Source organism: Oncorhynchus kisutch, unplaced genomic scaffold (assembly GCF_002021735.2).
Source record: "Oncorhynchus kisutch isolate 150728-3 unplaced genomic scaffold, Okis_V2 Okis01b-Okis20b_hom, whole genome shotgun sequence".
Lineage (NCBI taxonomy): Eukaryota > Metazoa > Chordata > Actinopteri > Salmoniformes > Salmonidae > Oncorhynchus > Oncorhynchus kisutch.
In genome coordinates this window covers 13369920-13389763 of record NW_022261978.1, presented here as the reverse complement: position 1 = coordinate 13389763, position 19844 = coordinate 13369920, and the positions used below count along the sequence as shown (strand labels likewise).

General features: G+C 51.4%; 1 long non-coding RNA gene across 1 annotated transcript; it reads left to right on the top strand.

Moving 5' to 3' along the window:
* The first annotated feature begins 14505 nt into the window (after positions 1–14505).
* LOC109886004 (uncharacterized) lies at positions 14506–19362 on the top strand. Its single transcript, XR_002254656.2, has 4 exons — positions 14506–14625; positions 14789–14859; positions 18883–18975; positions 19091–19362. It is a non-coding gene; the product is annotated as an uncharacterized LOC109886004 (long non-coding RNA).
* The last annotated feature ends 482 nt before the right edge of the window (positions 19363–19844 follow it).

Here is a 19844-nt window from a genome sequence, read left to right as displayed (position 1 = left end):
CTACCTGACCCCCTCTAACCACCAGTCTACCTGACCCCTCTAACCACCAGTCTACTACCTGACCCCCTCTAACCACCAGTCTATACCTGACCCCCTCTAACCACCAGTCCACCTGCCCCCCCCCCCCCCCCCCCTCTAACCATCAGTCTCTACCTGACCCCCCCTTCTAGCCACTAGGCTACCTGAACCCCCCCCCCCCCCCTCTAACCTCTTGGCTACCTGACCCCCCCTCTCTAACAACCAGGCTACCTACCTGACCCCCCCTCTAACCACCAGTCGACCTGACCCCCCCCCTAACTAACCTCCAGTCCACCTGACCCCCCCTCCAACCACCAATCTACCTGCCCCCCTCTAACCACCAGTGTACCTGACCCCCTCTAAACCACCAGTCTACCTGACCCCCTCTAAACCACCATCTAACTGACCCCCCCACTCTAAAACCACCAGTCTACTTGACCCCCCCCCTCTACCACCAGTCACCTGACCCCCTTCTAACCACAGTCTACCTGACCCCCCCCCCCCCCTCTAAACCACTAGGCTACCTCAAATCAAATCAAATGTATTGATATAGCCCTTCGTACATCAGCTGATATCTCAAAGTGCTGTACAGAACCCCAGCCTAAATCCCAAACAGCAATCATGCAGGTGTAGAAGCTCTACCTGAACCCCCCCGCTACCACCAGTCTACCTGACCCCCCCCCCCTAACCACCATCCACCTGACCCCCCCCTCCAACCACCAATCTACCTGATCCCCCCTCTAACCACCAGTCTACCTGACCCCCCCCCCCTCTAACCACCAGTCCATCTGACCCACCCCTCCAACCACCAATCTACCTGACCCCCTCTAACCACCAGTTTACCTGACCCCCCTCTAACCATCAGTTTACCTGACCCCTTCTAACCACCCGTCTACCTGACCCACTCTAAACACCAGTCTACTTGACCCCCCCTCTAACCACCATTCCACCTGACCCCCTCTAACCACCAGTCTACCTGACCCCCTCTAACCACAGTCTACCTGACCCCCCCTCTACCACCATTCGACCTGACCCCCCCATCTAACCACCATCCACCTGACCCCCTCTAACCACCAGTCTACCTGACCCCCTCTAACCACCATCTACCTGACCCCCCCTCTAACCACCAGTCCACCTGACCCCCCCCTCCAACCACCAATCTACCTGAACCCCTCTAACCACCAGTCTACCTGACCCCTCTAACCACCAGTCTACCTGAACCCCTCTAACCACTAATCTACCTGACCCCCCCTCCCCTCTAACCACCAGCTCCTGACCCCCTCTAACCACCAGTCTACTTGACCCCCCTCTAACCACCAAGTCCACCTGACGCCCTCTAACCACCTGTCTACCTACCCCCTCTAATCACCAGTCTACCCGACCCCTCTAACCACCATCTACCTGACCCCCTCTACCACCAATCCCCTGCCCCCCCCCCCTCTAACCACCAGTCACCTGACCCCCTCTAACCACCAGTCCACCTGACCCCCCTAACACCAGTCTACCTGACCCCTCTAACCACCAGTCTACCTGACCCCCTCTAACCACCAGTCTACCTGACCCCCTCTAACCACCAATCTACCTGACCCCCCCCCTCTAACCACCAGCCCACCTGACCCCCTCTAACCACCAATCTACCTGATCCCCCCTCTAACCACCAGTCCACCTGACCCCCTCTAACCACCAGTCTACCTGACAACCTCTAACCACCAATCTACCTGACCCCTCTAACCACCAGTCCACCTGACCTCCTCTAACCACCAGTCTACCTGACCCCTCTAACCACCAGTCTACCTGACCCCCTCTAACCACCAGTCTACCTGACCCCCCCCCCCTCCCTCTAACCACCAGTCTACCTGACCCCCTATAACCATCAGTCTACCTGACCCCTCTAACCATCAGTCTACCTGACCCCCTCTAACCACTAGGCTACCTGACCCCCCCCCTCTAACCACCAGTCTACCTGACCCCCCCCCCCCTCTAACCACCAAGTCCACCGACCCCCCCCCTCCAACCACCAATCTACCTGACCCCCTCTAACCACCAGTCTACCTGACCCCCTCTAACCACCAGTCTTCTTGACCCCCCCCTCTAATCACCAGTCTACCTGACCCCCTCTAACCACAAGTCCACCTGACCCCCTCTAACCACCAGTCTACCTGACCCCCTCTAACCACCAGTCTACCTGACCCCTCTAACCACCAGTCTACCTGACACCTCTAACCACCACCAATCTACCTGACCCCCCCTCTAACCACCAGTCCACCTGACCCCTCTAACCACCAATCTACCTGACCCCTCCCTCTAACCACCAGTCCACCTGACCCCCTCTAACCACCAGTCCACCTGACCTCCTCTAACCACCAGTCTACCTGACCCCTCTAACCACCAGTCTACCTGACCCCCTCTAACCACCAGTCTACCTGACCCCCTCTAACCACCAATCCACCTGACCCCCCCTCCCCTCTAACCACCATTCTACCTGACCCCCTCTAACCACCAGTCTACCTGATCCCCCCCCCTCTAACCACCAGTCTACCTGAACCCCTCTAACCACTAATCTACCTGACCCCCCCTCCCCTCTAACCACCAGTCTACCTGACCCCCTCTAACCACCAGTCCACCTGACTACCCTCTAACCACCAGTCTACCTGACCCTCCCCCTCTAACCACCAGTCTACCTGACCCCTCTAACCACCAGTCTACCTGAACCCCCCTCCCCTCTAACCACCAGTCTACCTGACCGCCTATAACCATCAGTCTACCTGACCCCCTCTAACCATCAGTCTACCTGACCCCCTCTAACCACTAGGCTACCTGACCCCCCCCTCTAACCACCAGTCTACCTTACCCTCCCCCCTCTAACCACCAGTCCACCCGACCCCCCCCCCCAACCACCAATCTACCTGACCTCCTCTAACCACCAGTTTACCTGACCCCCTCTAACCACCATCTACCTGACCCCCCCCTCTAACCACCAGTCTACTTGATCCCCCCTCTAACCACCAGTCCACCTGACCCCCTCTAACCACCAGTCTACCTGACCCCCTCTAACCACCAATCTACCTGACCCCCCCCTCTAACCACCAGTCCACCTGACCTCCCCCTCCAACCACCAATCTACCTGACCCCCTCTAACCACCAGTCTACCTGACCCCCTCTAACCACCAGTCTACCTGAACCCCTCTAACCACCAGTCCACCTGACCCCCCCTCTAACCACCAGTCTACCTGACCCCCTCTAACCACCAGTCTACCTGACCCTCCCCCTCTAACCACCAGTTTACCTGACCCCCTCTAACCACCAGTCTACCTGACCCTCCCCCTCTAACCACCAGTCTACCTGACCCCCCATCCCCTCTAACCACCAATATACCTGACCCCCTCTAACCACCAGTCTACCTGACCCCCTCTAACCACCAGTCTACCTGATCCCCCCCTCTAACCACCAGTCTACCTGAACCCCTCTAACCACCAATCTACCTGACCCCCCCTCTAACCACCAGTCTACCTGACCCCCCTCTAACCACCAGTCTACTGACCCCCCTCCCTCTAACCACCAATCTACCTGACCCCCTCCCTCTAACTACCAGTCTACCTGACCCCCTCTAACCACCAGTCTACCTGACTCCCTCTAACCACCAGTCTACCTGACTCCCCCCTCTAACCACCAGTCTACCTGATCCCCCCCTCTAACCACCAGTCTACCTGACCCCCTCTAACCACCAGTCAACCTGACCCCTCTAACCACCAGTCTACCTGACCCCCTCTAACCACCAGTCCACCTGACCCCCCCCCCCCCCCCCCTCTAACCATCAGTCTACCTGACCCCCCTCTCTAGCCACTAGGCCCTACCTGACCCCCCCCCCCCCCTAACCACTTGGCTACCTGACCCCCCCTCTCTAACAACCAGGCTACCTGACCCCCCCTCTAACCACCAGTCGACCTGACCCCCCCCTCTAACCTCCAGTCCACCTGACCCCCCTCCAACCACCAATCTACCTGACCCCCTCTAACCACCAGTGTACCTGACCCCCTCTAACCACCAGTCTACCTTGACCCCCTCTAACCACCAGTCTAACTGACCCCCCACTCTAACCACCAGTCTACTTGACCGCCCCCTCTAACCACCAGTCCACCTGACCCCCTCTAACCACCAGTCTACCTGACCCCCCCCCCTCTAACCACTGGGCTACCTCAAATCAAATCAAATGTATTTATATAGCCCTTCGTACATCAGCTGATATCTCAAAGTGCTGTACAGAAACCCAGCCTAAAATCCCAAACAGCAATCAATGCAGGTGTAGAAGCTCTACCTGACCCCCCCCTCTAACCACCAGTCTACCTGACCCCCCCCTCTAACCACCAGTCCACCTGACCCCCCCCTCCAACCACCAATCTACCTGATCCCCCCTCTAACCACCAGTCTACCTGACCCCCCCCCCCTCTAACCACCAGTCCATCTGACCCACCCCTCCACCACCAATCTACCTGACCCCTCTAACCACCAGTTTACCTGACCCCTCTAACCACCAGTTTACCTGACCCCCTCTAACCACCCGTCTACCTGACCCACTCTAAACACCAGTCTACTTGACCCCCCTCTAACCACCAGTCCACCTGACCCCCTCTAACCACCAGTCTACCTGACCCCCTCTAACCACCAGTCTACCTGACCCCCCTCTAACCACCAGTCGACCTGACCCCCCCCCTCTAACCACCAGTCCACCTGACCCCCTCTAACCACCAGTCCACCTGACCCCCTCTAACCACCAGTCTACCTGACCCCCTCTAACCACCAGTCTACCTGATCCCCTCTAACCACCAATCTACCTGACCCCCCCCTCTAACCACCAGTCCCACCTGACCCCCCCCTCCAACCACCAATCTACCTGAACCCTCTAACCACCAGTCTACCTGACCCCCTCTAACCACCAGTCTACCTGAACCCCTCTAACCACTAATCTACCTGACCCCCCCTCCCCTCTAACCACCAGTCTACTTGAACCCCCCCTCTAACCACCAGTCCACCTGACGCCCTCTAACCACCTGTCTACCTGACCCCCTCTAATCACCAGTCTACCCGACCCCCTCTAACCACCAGTCTACCTGACCCCCTCTAACCACCAATCTACCTGACCCCCCCTCTAACCACCAGTCCACCTGACCCCCTCTAACCACCAGTCCACCTGACCCCCTCTAACCACCATATACCTGACCCCCTCTAACCACCAGTCTACATGGGACCCCCTCTAACCACCAGTCTACCTGACCCCCTCTAACCACCAATCTACCTGACCCCCCCCCCCTCTAACCACCAGTCCACCTGACCCCCCTCTAACCACCAGTCTACCTGACAACCTTAACCACCAATCTACCTGACCCCCTTCTAACCACCAGTCCACCTGACCTCCTCTAACCACCAGTATACCCTGACCCCCTCTAACACCAGTCTACCTGACCCCCTCTAACCACCAGTCTACCTGACCCCCTCTAACCACCAATCCACCTGACCCCCCCTCCCCTCTAACCACCATTCTACCTGACCCCCTCTAACCACCAGTCTACCTGATCCCCCCCTCTAACCACCAGTCTACCTGAACCCCTCTAACCACTAATCTACCTGACCCCCCCTCCCTCTAACCACCACCACCAGTCTACCTGACCCCCTCTAACCACCAGTCCACCTGACTACCCCCTCTAACCACCAGTCTACCTGACCCCCTCTAACCACCAGTCTACCTGACCCTCCCCCTCTAACCACCAGTCTACCTGACCCCCTCTAACCACCAGTCTACCTGACCCCCCCTCCCCTCTAACCACCAGTCCACCTGACCCCCTATAACCATCAGTCTACCTGACCCCCTCTAACCATCAGTCTACCTGACCCCCTCTAACCACTAGGCTACCTGACCCCCCCCTCTAACCACCAGTCTACCTGACCCCCCATCCCCTCTAACCACCAATCTACCTGACCCCCTCTAACCACCAGTCTACCTGACCCCCTCTAACCACCAGTCTACCTGATCCCCCCCTCTAACCACCAGTCTACCTGAACCCCTCTAACCACCAATCTACCTGACCCCCCTCTAACCAACAGTCTACCTGACCCCCTCTAACCACCAGTCTACCTGACCCCCCCTCCCTCTAACCACCAATCTACCTGACCCCCCCCCCCTCTAACCACCAGTCTACCTGACCCCCTCTAACCACCAGTCTACCCGACTCCCTCTAACCACCAGTCTACCTGACTCCCCCTCTAACCACCAGTCTACCTGATCCCCCTCTAACCACCAGTCTGCCTGACCCCCCCTCTAACCACCAGTCTACCTGACCCCCTCTAACCACCAGTCTACCTGACCCCCTCTAACCACCAATCTACCTTGACCCCCCCCTCCCCTCTAACCACCAGTCTACCTGACCCCCTCTAACCACCAGTCTACCTGACCCCCTCTAACCACCAATTAACCTGACCCCCCCCCTCTAACCAGTATGCTACCTGACCCCCCCCTCTAACCACCAGTTACCTGACCCCCTCTAACCACCAGTCCATCTGACCCCCTCCTCCAACCACCAATCTACCTGACCCCCTCTAACCACTAGTCTACCTGACCCCCTCTAACCACCAATCTACCTGGACCCCCCCTCCCCTCTAACCACCAGTCTACCTGACCCCCCCTCTCTAACCACCATTCACCTGACCCCCCCCCTCTACCACTAGGCTACTCTGACCCCCCCCCCCTCTAACCACCAGTCTACCTGACCCCCCCCTCTAACCACCAGTCCACTCTGACCCCCCCCTCCACCACCAACTCTACCTGACCCCCCCCCCTCCCCTCTAACCACCAGTCTGAACTGACCCCCTCTAACCACCAGTCCACCCTGGACCCCCCCCCCCCTCTAACACAACCACCGTCTACCTGACCCCCTCTAAACCACCAGTCTACCTGACCCTCCCCCTCTCTAACCACCAGTTTACCTGACCCCCTCTAACCACCAGTCTACCTGGACCCTCCCCCTCTAACCACCAGTCTACCTGACCCCCCATCCCCTCTAACCACCAATCTACCTGACCCCCTCTAACCACCAGTTCTACCTGACCCCCTCTACCACCCAGTCTACCTGATCCCCCCCCTATCCTAACCACCAGTCTACCTGAACCCCTCTAACCACCAATCTACCTGACCCCCCCCCCTCTAACCACCAGTCTTCCCGACCCCCTCTAACCACCAGTCTACCTGACCACCCCTCCCTCTAACCACCAGTCTACCTGACCCCCCCCCACCCCCTCTAACCACCAGTCTACCTGAACCCCCCCCCCCTCTAACCACCAGTCTACCTGACCCCCTCTAACCACCAGTCCACCTGACCCCCTCTAACCACCAGTCTACCTGACCCCCTCTAACCACCAGTCTACCTGACCCCCTCTAACCACCAGTCTACCTGACCCCTCTAACCACCAATCTACCTGATCCCCCCTCTAACCACCAGTCCACCTGACCCCCTCTAACCACCAATCTACCTGACCCCCTTAACCACCAGTCTACCTGACCCCCTCTAACCACCAGTCAACCTGACCCCCTCTAACCACCAATCTACCTGACCCCCCCCCCCTCTAACCACCAGTCTTCCCGACCCCCCTCTAACCACCAGTCTACCTGACCCCCCCCCTCCCTCTAACCACCAGTCTACCTGACCCCCCCCACCCCCTCTAACCACCAGTCTACCTGAACCCCCCCCCCTCTAACCACCAGTCTACCTGACCCCCTCTAACCACCAGTCCACCTGACCCCCTCTAACCACCAGTCTACCTGACCCCCTCTAACCACCAGTCTACCTGACCCCCCTCTAACCACCAGTCTACCTGACCCCCTCTAACCACCAATCTACCTGATCCCCCCTCTAACCACCAGTCCACCTGACCCCCTCTAACCACCAATCTACCTGACCCCCTCTAACCACCAGTCTACCTGACCCCCTCTAACCACCAGTCTACCTGACCCCCTCTAACCACCAATCTACCTGACCCCCCCTCTAACCACCAGTCCACCTGACCCCCTCTAACCACCAATCTACCTGACCCCCTCTAACCACCAGTCTACCTGACCCCCCCCTCTAACCACCAGTCCACCTGACCCCCTCTAACCACCAGTCCACCTGACCTCCTCTAACCACCAGTCTACCTGACCCCCTCTAACCACCAGTCTACCTGACCCCCTCTAACCACCAGTCTACCTGACCCCCTCTAACCACCAATCCACCTGACCCCCCCTCCCCTCTAACCACCATTCAACCTGACCCCCTCTAACCACCAGTCTACCTGATCCCCCCCCTCTAACCACCAGTCTACCTGAACCCCTCTAACCACTAATCTACCTGACCCCCCCTCCCCTCTAACCACCAGTCTACCTGACCCCCTCTAACCACCAGTCCACCTGACCCCCCCTCTAACCACCAGTCTACCTGACCCCCTCTAACCACCAGTCTACCTGACCCTCCCCCTCTAACCACCAGTCTACCTGACCCCCTCTAACCACCAGTCTACCTGACCCCCCCTCCCCTCTAACCACCAATCTACCTGACCCCCTCTAACCACCAGTCTACCTGACCCCCTCTAACCACCAGTCTACCTGACCCCCCCCCCTCTAACCACCAGTCTACCTGAACCCCTCTAACCACCAATCTACCTGACGCCCCCCTCTAACCACCAGTCTACCTGACCCCCCCCCCTTCTAACCACCAGTCTACCTGACCCCCCTCCCTCTAACCACCAGTCTACCTGACCCTCCCTCTAACCACCAGTCTACCTGACCCCCCCCCCCTCTAACCAGCAGTCTACCTGACCCCCTCTAACCACCAGTCTACCTGACCCACTCTAACCACCAGTCCACCTGAGCCCCCTCCCCCCTCTAACCACCAGTCTACCCGACCCCCTCTAACCACCAATCTACCTGACCCCCCCCTCTAACCACCAGTCTACCTGACCCCCTCTAACCACCAGTCTACCTGACCCCCCTCCCTCTAACCACCAGTCTACCTGACCCCCCCCTCTAACACCAGTCTACCTGACCCCCTCTAACCACCAGTCTACCTGACCCCCTCTAACCACCAGTTCTACCTGACCCCCACTAACCACCAGTCTACCTGACCCCCTCTAACCACCAGTCTACCTGACCCCCTCTAACCACCAATCTACCTGACCCCCTCTAACCCACCAGTCTACCTGCTGACCCCCCCTCTCTAACCACCAGTCTACCTGACCAGCCCCCCCCCATTCAGTTTCTACTTAATGAGCTGAAGATAAATCAGATCATAACATCCTTGAATGGTGTCACACCGACACACACACACACACACACCAACCACCTGGAGTCAGTGTGTGTGATGCGGTAGAATGGTCGATAGACTGAGTATCTGTCTCTGGTGGGTCTGACCACACATAGGACACTAACAATGGCGGATGAATGGTTATACAACCATGTTCCATTCGGTTGTTGGAGGCTGTGTCTAAAGGCTGTGGGTTTATATCTCTTGTTAGCAATTCATGCGTCTCTCTGTCTCTAAAGTCATTCAGCAGCAAGTGAATCACCTGTACCCTGCGCGCCGCACACACACACACGCACATCCCCCACGCACGCACACTAACCAGATGAAGTCCGTGCAGTGGCTGCAGAACGTGGGCTGCTTGAAGAAGCGCGCGATGAACTTGTGGTCCTTGACCTCGTGCACGTTCTTCTGGCGCAGAGCTCCTTGGCGCGCGAAGCCCCTCGCGGCCCCGCTCTCCCGCCGCTCGGAGCCCCCGGTGCTCGAGCTCTCTCCGTCGCTGCTGCCCTGCTCGCGGTCAGCCATTTTAACGCGGAAGTGTTTTGAAATGAGGAGGAAAGAGAGAGTTGTGTGTCTTTTTCAGAAGGTGCCTCCCTCCCGTCTTCCTCTCTCAGTGTCGGCTTCCCCCCGGTGTTCGCTCGGTGTGAATGTCCTGACTCCTGCCAAGCCTCACACTGCTGGGTCCCCGACTCCCCGTGGGCCCTGCTTCCCTGTTCGCTCGGATCTCCCACAGCCCCCGGAGACTGAGCAGCGCTGCTACAGCTGTGGCGACGTGCTGCTGGTGTGTGAGCGAAGCGCCTCGTGCAGTGTGTATGTTGTCTGCAGGAAGAGTGTTGCGCTGGAACCGTGAGATAGGGGGCAATGAAGGCCCCTCCCCCTTATCTACTCCGAATTCCACCGTACACGGTGAGTGTGTAGGAAGAGACAGAGGGACTGTTTTTGTCGCAAACATTTCGGTGAACAGTAGGGTGTAGCCTAGGTCATGAGAGAGACAGAGATATTGACAAGAGAGAAGGGGTGTGTTATTGAATGTTATTGTATGTTAGTGAATGTTATTGTAGGTCTAAAACATCCCCAGAGAGATAAACAAGTGGACACTTGTTGAAGATCACCTGACCAGCCACTCAGCCAGTGAGAAAGAGAAGGACGTGGGTGGAACTCTAGAATGTAGAGGATGATGGAATAGAACAGTAGAATAGATAGAACAGTAGAATAGATAGAACACCTGAATATAGAACAGTAGAATAGATAGAACACCAGAATATAGAACAGTAGAATAGATAGAACACCAGAATATAGAACAGTAGAATAGATAGAACACCAGAATATAGAACAGTAGAATAGATAGAACAATAGAATAGATAGAACACCAGAATATAGAACAGTAGAATAGATAGAACACCAGAATATAGAACAGTAGAATAGATAGAACACCAGAATATAGAACTGTAGAATAGATAGAACACCAGAATATAGAACGGTAGAATAGATAGAACACCAGAATGTAGAATAGATAGAACACCAGAATGTAGAACTGTGGAATAGGAGTGTAAAGTCACAGAGCTCTAAGGGAGTGATGTGGATCCTGGTTAGAATAGCAGGGTAAGTCACAGAGCTCTAAGGGAGTGATGTGGATCCTGGTAGAATAGCAGGGTAAAGTCACAGAGCTCTAAGGGAGTGATGTGGATCCTGGTAGAATAGCAGGGTAAAGTCACAGAGCTCTAAGGGAGTGATGTGGATCCTGGTAGGTAGACATCTAGGCTCAGCCCAGCCTCTCTCCAGATCTGAACCATCAAGGAGATAAACCACTAGGAAAACATGTCCTTGGATCATATTATCAAATCAAAGTTTATTTGTCACGTGCGCCGAATACAACAGGTGTAGTAGACCTTTCAACAGTGAAATGCTGAATACAACAGGTGTAGTAGACCTCACAGTGAAATGCTGAATACAACAGGTGTAGTAGACCTCACAGTGAAATGCTGAATACAACAGGTGTAGTAGACCTTACAGTGAAATGCTGAATACAACAGGTGTAGTAGATCTCACAGTGAAATGCTGAATACAACAGGTGTAGTAGACCTTACAGTGAAATGCTGAATACAACAGGTGTAGTAGACCTTACAGTGAAATGCTGAATACAACAGGTGTAGTAGACCTTACAGTGAAATGCTGAATACAACAGGTGTAGTAGATCTCACAGTGAAATGCTGAATACAACAGGTGTAGTAGACCTCACAGTGAAATGCTGAATACAACAGGTGTAGTAGACCTCACAGTGAAATGCTGAATACAACAGGTGTGGACCTCACAGTGAAATGCTGAATACAACAGGTGTAGTAGATCTCACAGTGAAATGCTGAATACAACAGGTGTAGTAGACCTCACAGTGAAATGCTGAATACAACAGGTGTAGTAGGCCTTACAGTGAAATGCTGAATACAACAGGTGTGGACCTCACAGTGAAATGCTGAATTACAACAGGTGTAGTAGACCTGACAGTGAAATGCTGAATACAACAGGTGTAGTAGACCTCACAGTGAAATGCTGACTACAACAGGTGTAGTAGACCTCACAGTGAAATGCTGAATTACAACAGGTGTAGTAGACCTGACAGTGAAATGCTGAATACAACAGGTGTAGTAGACCTCACAGTGAAATGCTGACTACAACAGGTGTAGTAGACCTTACAGTGAAATGCTGAATACAACAGGTGTAGTAGACCTTACAGTGAAATGCTGAATAAAACAGGTGTAGTAGACCTTACAGTGAAATGCTGAATACAACAGGTGTAGTAGACCTTAAAGTGAAATGCTAAATACAACAGGTGTAGTAGACCTTACAGTGAAATGCTGAATACAACAGGTGTAGTAGACCTTACAGTGAAATGCTGAATACAACAGGTGTAGTAGACCTTACAGTGAAATGCTGAATACAACAGGTGTAGTAGACCTTACAGTGAAATGCTGAATACAACAGGTGTAGTAGACCTGACAGTGAAATGCTGATTACAACAGGTGTAGTAGACCTTACAGTGAAATGCTGAATACAACAGGTTGTAGTAGACCTTACAGTGAAATGCTGATTACAACAGGTGTAGTAGACCTGACAGTGAAATGCTGAATACAACAGGTGTAGTAGACCTTACAGTGAAATGCTGAATACAACAGGTGTAGTAGACCTTACAGTGAAATGCTGAATATACAGTAGAGTGGCTATATACAGTAGAGAGTCTATATACAGTAGAGATGTTGTATACAGTAGAGAGGCTATATACAGTAGAGGGGCTATTTACAGTAGAGGGGCTATATACAGTAGAGGGGCTATATACAGTAGAGGTTATATACAGTAGAGAGGCTATATACAGTAGAGAGGCTATATACAGTAGAGAGGCTATATACAGTAGAGGGGCTATATACAGTAGAGAGGCTATATACAGTAGAGGTTATATACAGGAGAGGCTATATACAGTAGAGGCTATATACAGTAGAGAGGATATATACAGTAGAGGCTATATACAGTAGAGAGGCTATATACAGTAGAGAGACTATATACAGTAGTGAGGCTATATACAGTAGAGAGGCTATATACAGTAGAGAGGCAGTATACAGTAGAGGCTATATACAGTAGAGAGGTTATATACAGTAGAGGCTATATACAGTAGAGAGGCTAAATACAGTAGAGAGGCTATATACAGTAGAGAGGCTACATACAGTAGAGAGGTGATATACAGTAGAGAGGTGATATACAGTAGAGAGGCTATATACTGTAGGGAGCCTATATACAGTAGAGGGGCTATATACAGTAGAGGGGCTATATACAGTAGAGAGGTGATATACAGTAGAGAGGCTATATACAGTAGACAGGCTATATACAGTAGACAGGCTATATACAGTAGAGAGGCTATATACAGTAGAGGGGCTATATACAGTAGAGAGGTGATATACAGTAGAGAGGCTATATACAGTAGACAGGCTATATACAGTAGACAGGCTATATACAGTAGAGAGGCTATATACTGTAGGGAGCCTATATACAGTAGAGGGGCTATATACAGTAGAGAGGCTATATACAGTAGAGAGGTGATATACAGTAGAGAGGCTATATACAGTAGACAGGCTATATACAGTAGAGAGGCTATATACAGTAGAGAGGCTATATACAGTAGAGGGGCTTATATACAGTAGAGAGGCTATATACAGTAGAGAGGCTATATACAGTAGACAGGCTATATACAGTAGAGAGGCTATATACAGTAGAGGCTATATACAGTAGAGGCTATATACAGTAGAGAGGCTATATACAGTAGAAAGGCTATATACAGTAGAGACTATATACAGTAGAGAGGCTATATACAGTAGAGAGGCTACATACAGTAGTGAGGCTATATACAGTAGAGAGGCTATATACAGTAGAGGGGCTATATACAGTAGAGGGCTACATACAGTAGAGAGGCTATATACAGTAGAGAGGCTATATACAGTAGAGGCTATATACAGTAGAGAGGCTATATACAGTAGAGGCTATATACAGTAGAGAGGCTATATACATTAGACAGGCTATATACAGTAGAGAGTCTATATACAGTAGAGGGGCTATATACAGTAGAGGCTATATACAGTAGAGAGGCTATATCCAGTAGAGAGGCTATATACAGTAGAGGGGCTATATACAGTAGAGGCTATATACAGTAGAGAGGCTATATACAGTAGAGGCTATATACAGTAGAGAGGTTATATACAGTAGAGGGGCTATATACAGTAGAGGCTATATACAGTAGAGAGGCTATATACAGTAGAGGCTATATACAGTAGTGAGGCTATATACATTAGACAGGCTATATACAGTAGAGAGGCTATATCCAGTAGAGAGGCTATATACAGTAGAGGCTATATCCAGTAGAGAGGCTATATACAATAGATGCTATATACAGTAGAGAGGCTATTACAGTAGGTGTGTAATGTTTACTGTTAATGTCTGTTTATTTAACTTGCTTTGGGAATGTAAACATGTGTCCCACGCCAATAAAGGCCTTTAGAATTACATGGCTGCGGCATTGTCGGCTTTCTGTTCAACTGAGTGTTTCTGGCGCCACCTGCCGGCTGTTGTGGAGAAGACATGCTGGGATCCGACATTGCCGCTTGTCTAACTGTCATTGGATGGGATTTTGAATGATTAAGCCCTGACTGGGTACATCCACTGTCAATCAAATGAAACCGGAAGAAAGGTTCATTATGAAAACAATGTGTACCGGATAGCGGTGTGTCCTTACCGTGCCGTTACGGTGAGTAATATTGTGGTTTGAGTCTGTGTTGATTGTATTCTAACTGTTGTCTGGTTTGAAACGTCTGTTGGTTATTTGCATGTGTTGTAGCAGGCTTGTGAACGCGACATGAACCTAACCTTCAGCCAATAATGTTATCTTGTTGTGAACAACGTTTCCTCAGCCATGCCAACTTCCCCGGTAAAGACGCGGATCCCGCTCACGAGCTTCGGTCATCTGATCACCGAGGTGAAGGTCGGTAAACGGAGTGATCCCCCCCCCTAGACTGTCTTCTCTACCCTAAGTCTGGAATGAACAGCTTCTACATCCAAGCCATAAAACGGCTAAATATACTGAACGGCTAAATATAAACGCAACAATTTCTATGTCCTGGCGTGGTTGTGATGCCGGTTGTAACGACATTGGAGGCGCTTTATTGTATAAAAAAATATGAACATCAAATTCTCCGGTGGACATTCCTGTAGTCATCGTGCCAGTTGCTCGTTCCTTCAACTTGAGACATCTGTTGTTGTCCCCAGCACCAGATGCACCTGGGTAATGATCGCGCGGTTTAATCAGCTTGTTGATATGCCACAGCTGTCAAGTGGATGGATTATGTCGTCTCGGGATAAATGCTCACTAACAGGGATATAAACACATTTGAATGGAAAATGTCAGAGACGTTCTTATTTCAGCTCATGAAACACGGGACCAGCACTTTACACCCAATACCACACCCTTAACCAATACCACACCTCTACCCAATACCACACCTCTACCCAATACCACACCTCTACCCAATACCACACCCTTAACCAATACCACACCCTTAACCAATACCACACCCTTAACCAATACCACACCTCTACCCAATACCACACCCTTAACCAATACCACACCTCTACCCAATACCACACCTCTACCCAATACCACACCTCTACCCAATACCACACCTCTACCCAATACCACACCTCTACCCAATACCACACCCTTAAGCAATACCCCACCCTTATCCAATACCACACCTCTATCCAATACCACACCTCTACCCAATACCACACCTCTACCCAATACCACACCTCTACCCAATACCACACCTCTACCCAATACCACACCTCTACCCAATACCACACCCTTAACCAATACCACACCTCTACCCAATACCACACCCTTAACCAATACCACACCTCTACCCAATACCACACCCTTAGCCAATACCACACCTCTACCCAATACCACACCCTTAACCAATACCACACCTCTACCCAATACCACACCTCTAACCAATACCACACCTCTACCCAATACCACACCTCTACCCAATACCACACCTCTAACCAATACCACACCTCTACCCAATACCACACCTCTACCCAATACCACACCTCTACCCAATACCACACCTCTACCCAATACCACACCTCTACCTAATACCACACCTCTACCCAATACCACACCCTTAACCAATACCACACCCTTAACCAATACCACACCTCTACCCAATACCACACCCTTAACCAATACCACACCTCTACCCAATACCACACCTCTACCCAATACCACACCCTTAACCAATACCACACCTCTACCAATACCACGCCCTTAACCAGTACCACACCCTTAACCAATACCACACCTCTACCCAATACCACACCCTTAACCAATACCACACCCTTAACCAATACCACACCTCTACCCAATACCACACCCTTAACCAATGCCACACCTCTACCCAATACCACACCCTTAACCAATACCACACCCTTAACCAATACCACACCCTTACCCAATACCACACCTCTACCCAATACCACACCCTTAACCAATACCACACCCTTAACCAATACCACACCCTTAACCAATACCACACCCTTAACCAATACCACACCTCTACCCAATACCACACCCTTAACCAATACCACACCCTTAACCAATACCACACCTCTACCCAATACCACACCTCTACCCAATACCACACCCTTAACCAATACCACACCTCTACCCAATACCACACCTCTACCCAATACCACACCTCTACCAATACCACACCTCTACCCAATACCACACCTCTACCCAATACCACACTCTCCCAATACCACACCCTTAAGCAATACCCCACCTCTACCCAATACACACCCTTAAGCAATACCCCACCCTTATCCAATACCACACCTCTATCCAATACCACACCTCTACCCAATACCACACCTCTACCCAATACCACACCTCTACCCAATACCACACCTCTACCCAATACCACACCCTTAACCAATACCACACCTCTACCCAATACCACACCCTTAACCAATACCACACCTCTACCCAATACCACACCTCTACCCAATACCACACCCTTAGCCAATACCACACCTCTACCCAATACCACACCCTTAACCAATACCACACCTCTACCCAATACCACACCTCTAACCAATACCACACCTCTACCCAATACCACACCTCTACCCAATACCACACCTCTAACCAATACCACACCTCTACCAAATACCACACCTCTACCCAATACCACACCTCTAACCAATACCACACCTCTACCCAATACCACACCTCTACCCAATACCACACCTCTACCTAATACCACACCTCTACCCAATACCACACCCTTAACCAATACCACACCCTTAACCAATACCACACCTCTACCCAATACCACACCCTTAACCAATACCACACCTCTACCCAATACCACACCTCTACCCAATACCACACCCTTAACCAATACCACACCTCTACCCAATACCACGCCCTTAACCAGTACCACACCCTTAACCAATACCACACCTCTACCCAATACCACACCCTTAACCAATACCACACCCTTAACCAATACCACACCTCTACCCAATACCACACCCTTAACCAATGCCACACCTCTACCCAATACCACACCCTTAACCAATACCACACCCTTAACCAATACCACACCCTTACCCAATACCACACCTCTACCCAATACCACACCCTTAACCAATACCACACCCTTAACCAATACCACACCCTTAACCAATACCACACCCTTAACCAATACCACACCTCTACCCAATACCACACCCTTAACCAATACCACACCCTTAACCAATACCACACCTCTACCCAATACCACACCTCTACCCAATACCACACCCTTAACCAATACCACACCTCTAACCAATACCACACCTCTACCCAATACCACACCTCTACCCAATACCACACCCTTAACCAATACCACACCTCTACCCAATACCACACCTCTACCCAATACCACACCCTTAACCAATACCACACCTCTACCCAATACCACACCTCTACCCAATACCACACCCTTAACCAATACCACACATCTACCCAATACCACACCCTTAACCAATACCACACCCTTAACCAATACCACACCTCTACCCAATACCACACCTCTAACCAATACCACACCTCTACCCAATACCACACCTCTACCCAATACCACACCCTTAACCAATACCACACCTCTACCCAATACCACACCCTTAACCAATACCACACCTCTACCCAATACCACACCCTTAACCAATACCACACCTCTACCCAATACCACACCCTTAACCAATACCACACCTCTACCCAATACCACACCTCTACCCAATACCACACCTCTACCCAATACCACACCTCTACCCAATACCACACCCTTAACCAATACCACACCTCTACCCAATACCACACCTCTAACCAATACCACACCTCTACCCAATACCACCACCTTAACCAATACCACAACCTTAACCAATACCACACCCTTAACCAATACCACACCCTTACCCAATACCACCTCTACCCAATACCACACCCTTAACCAATACCACACCTCTACCCAATACCACACCTCTAATCAATACCACACCTCTACCCAATACCACACCTCTACCCAATACCACACCTCTACCCAATACCACACCCTTAACCAATACCACACCTCTACCCAATACCACACCTCTACCCAATACCACACCTCTACCCAATACCACACCCTTAACCAATACCACACCTCTACCCAATACCACACCTCTAACCAATACCACACCTCTAACCAATACCACACCTCTAACCAATACCACACCCTTAACCACCCTTAACCAATACCACACCTCTACCTCAACTTTCACCCAGGTCAGATTAATGGAATCCCCTCATAGCCCGCATAGCTAATCACTGTGATGTCATCAAGATGTGTCCATTCAGATTGTCCTCACCTGTGTGTGTGTGTGTGTGTGTGTGTGTGTGTGTGTGTGTGTGTAACAGAGACAGTTGTTTGGTATGGAGGCTCCAGCCACTGTTAACCTGACTGGATGGAGGAGACATTTCAACAGCTACACACTACAGGGGAGACGCAACGTAAGACACACACAGACACACAGACAGACAGACAGACACACACACACTAGCTGCTGCTCTAGAGGAGTATTATACTGCTGACATAACCTCTCTCTCTGTCTCTCTCTCTCTCTAGTTTGTCCTGGCTACCTATGGTGTCCTAGCGTTGTCGGCAGCAGCCTATATGATACGCCATCGGAGTAAAGAGGACCCAAGAGTAGCCAGCCCCACTGCCTGACTGAAAAGACTGACTCTCAATATCAATGTCCCAACACTTTATTGGCCTGATATTCACATTGATTTCCAATACTACCGAATCAGAGATTCATAACAGCAGCGCTCCCTCTCTCTCTCTCTCTCTCTCTCTCGGTGTATGTAAATGTTAATAAATAGAGTTTAATCCAGTCACGATGTCTCTGTGTCGTCTTGGTTTAATCTCTAACCCAGAATAGAACCGAGCAGAATCCATCCTGGTATTCAGACTAACCAGTAACCATGACAACATACTTTGAGGGAGCTCCAGGCTGCAGTGCGTACGTCTGGCCACAGGGTGGCACTGAGGAGAGAGAGAATGTACTACATTATAAACTGGGTGGTTCGAGTGCTGATTGGCTGAAAGCCATAGTATATCAGACAGTATACCACAGGTGTGACAAAACATTAGATTTTTTCACTGCTCCAATTACGTTGGTAACCAGTTTATCATAGCAACAAGGCACCTCAGGGGTTGTGGTATATGACCAATATACCACGGCTAAGGGCTGTGTCCAGGCACTCCGCGTTGTGTCGTGCTTAAGATCAGTCTTTGGTATATGACCAATATACCACGGCTAAGGGCTGTGTCCAGGCACTCCGCGTTGTGTCGTGCTTAAGATCAGTCTTTGGTATAT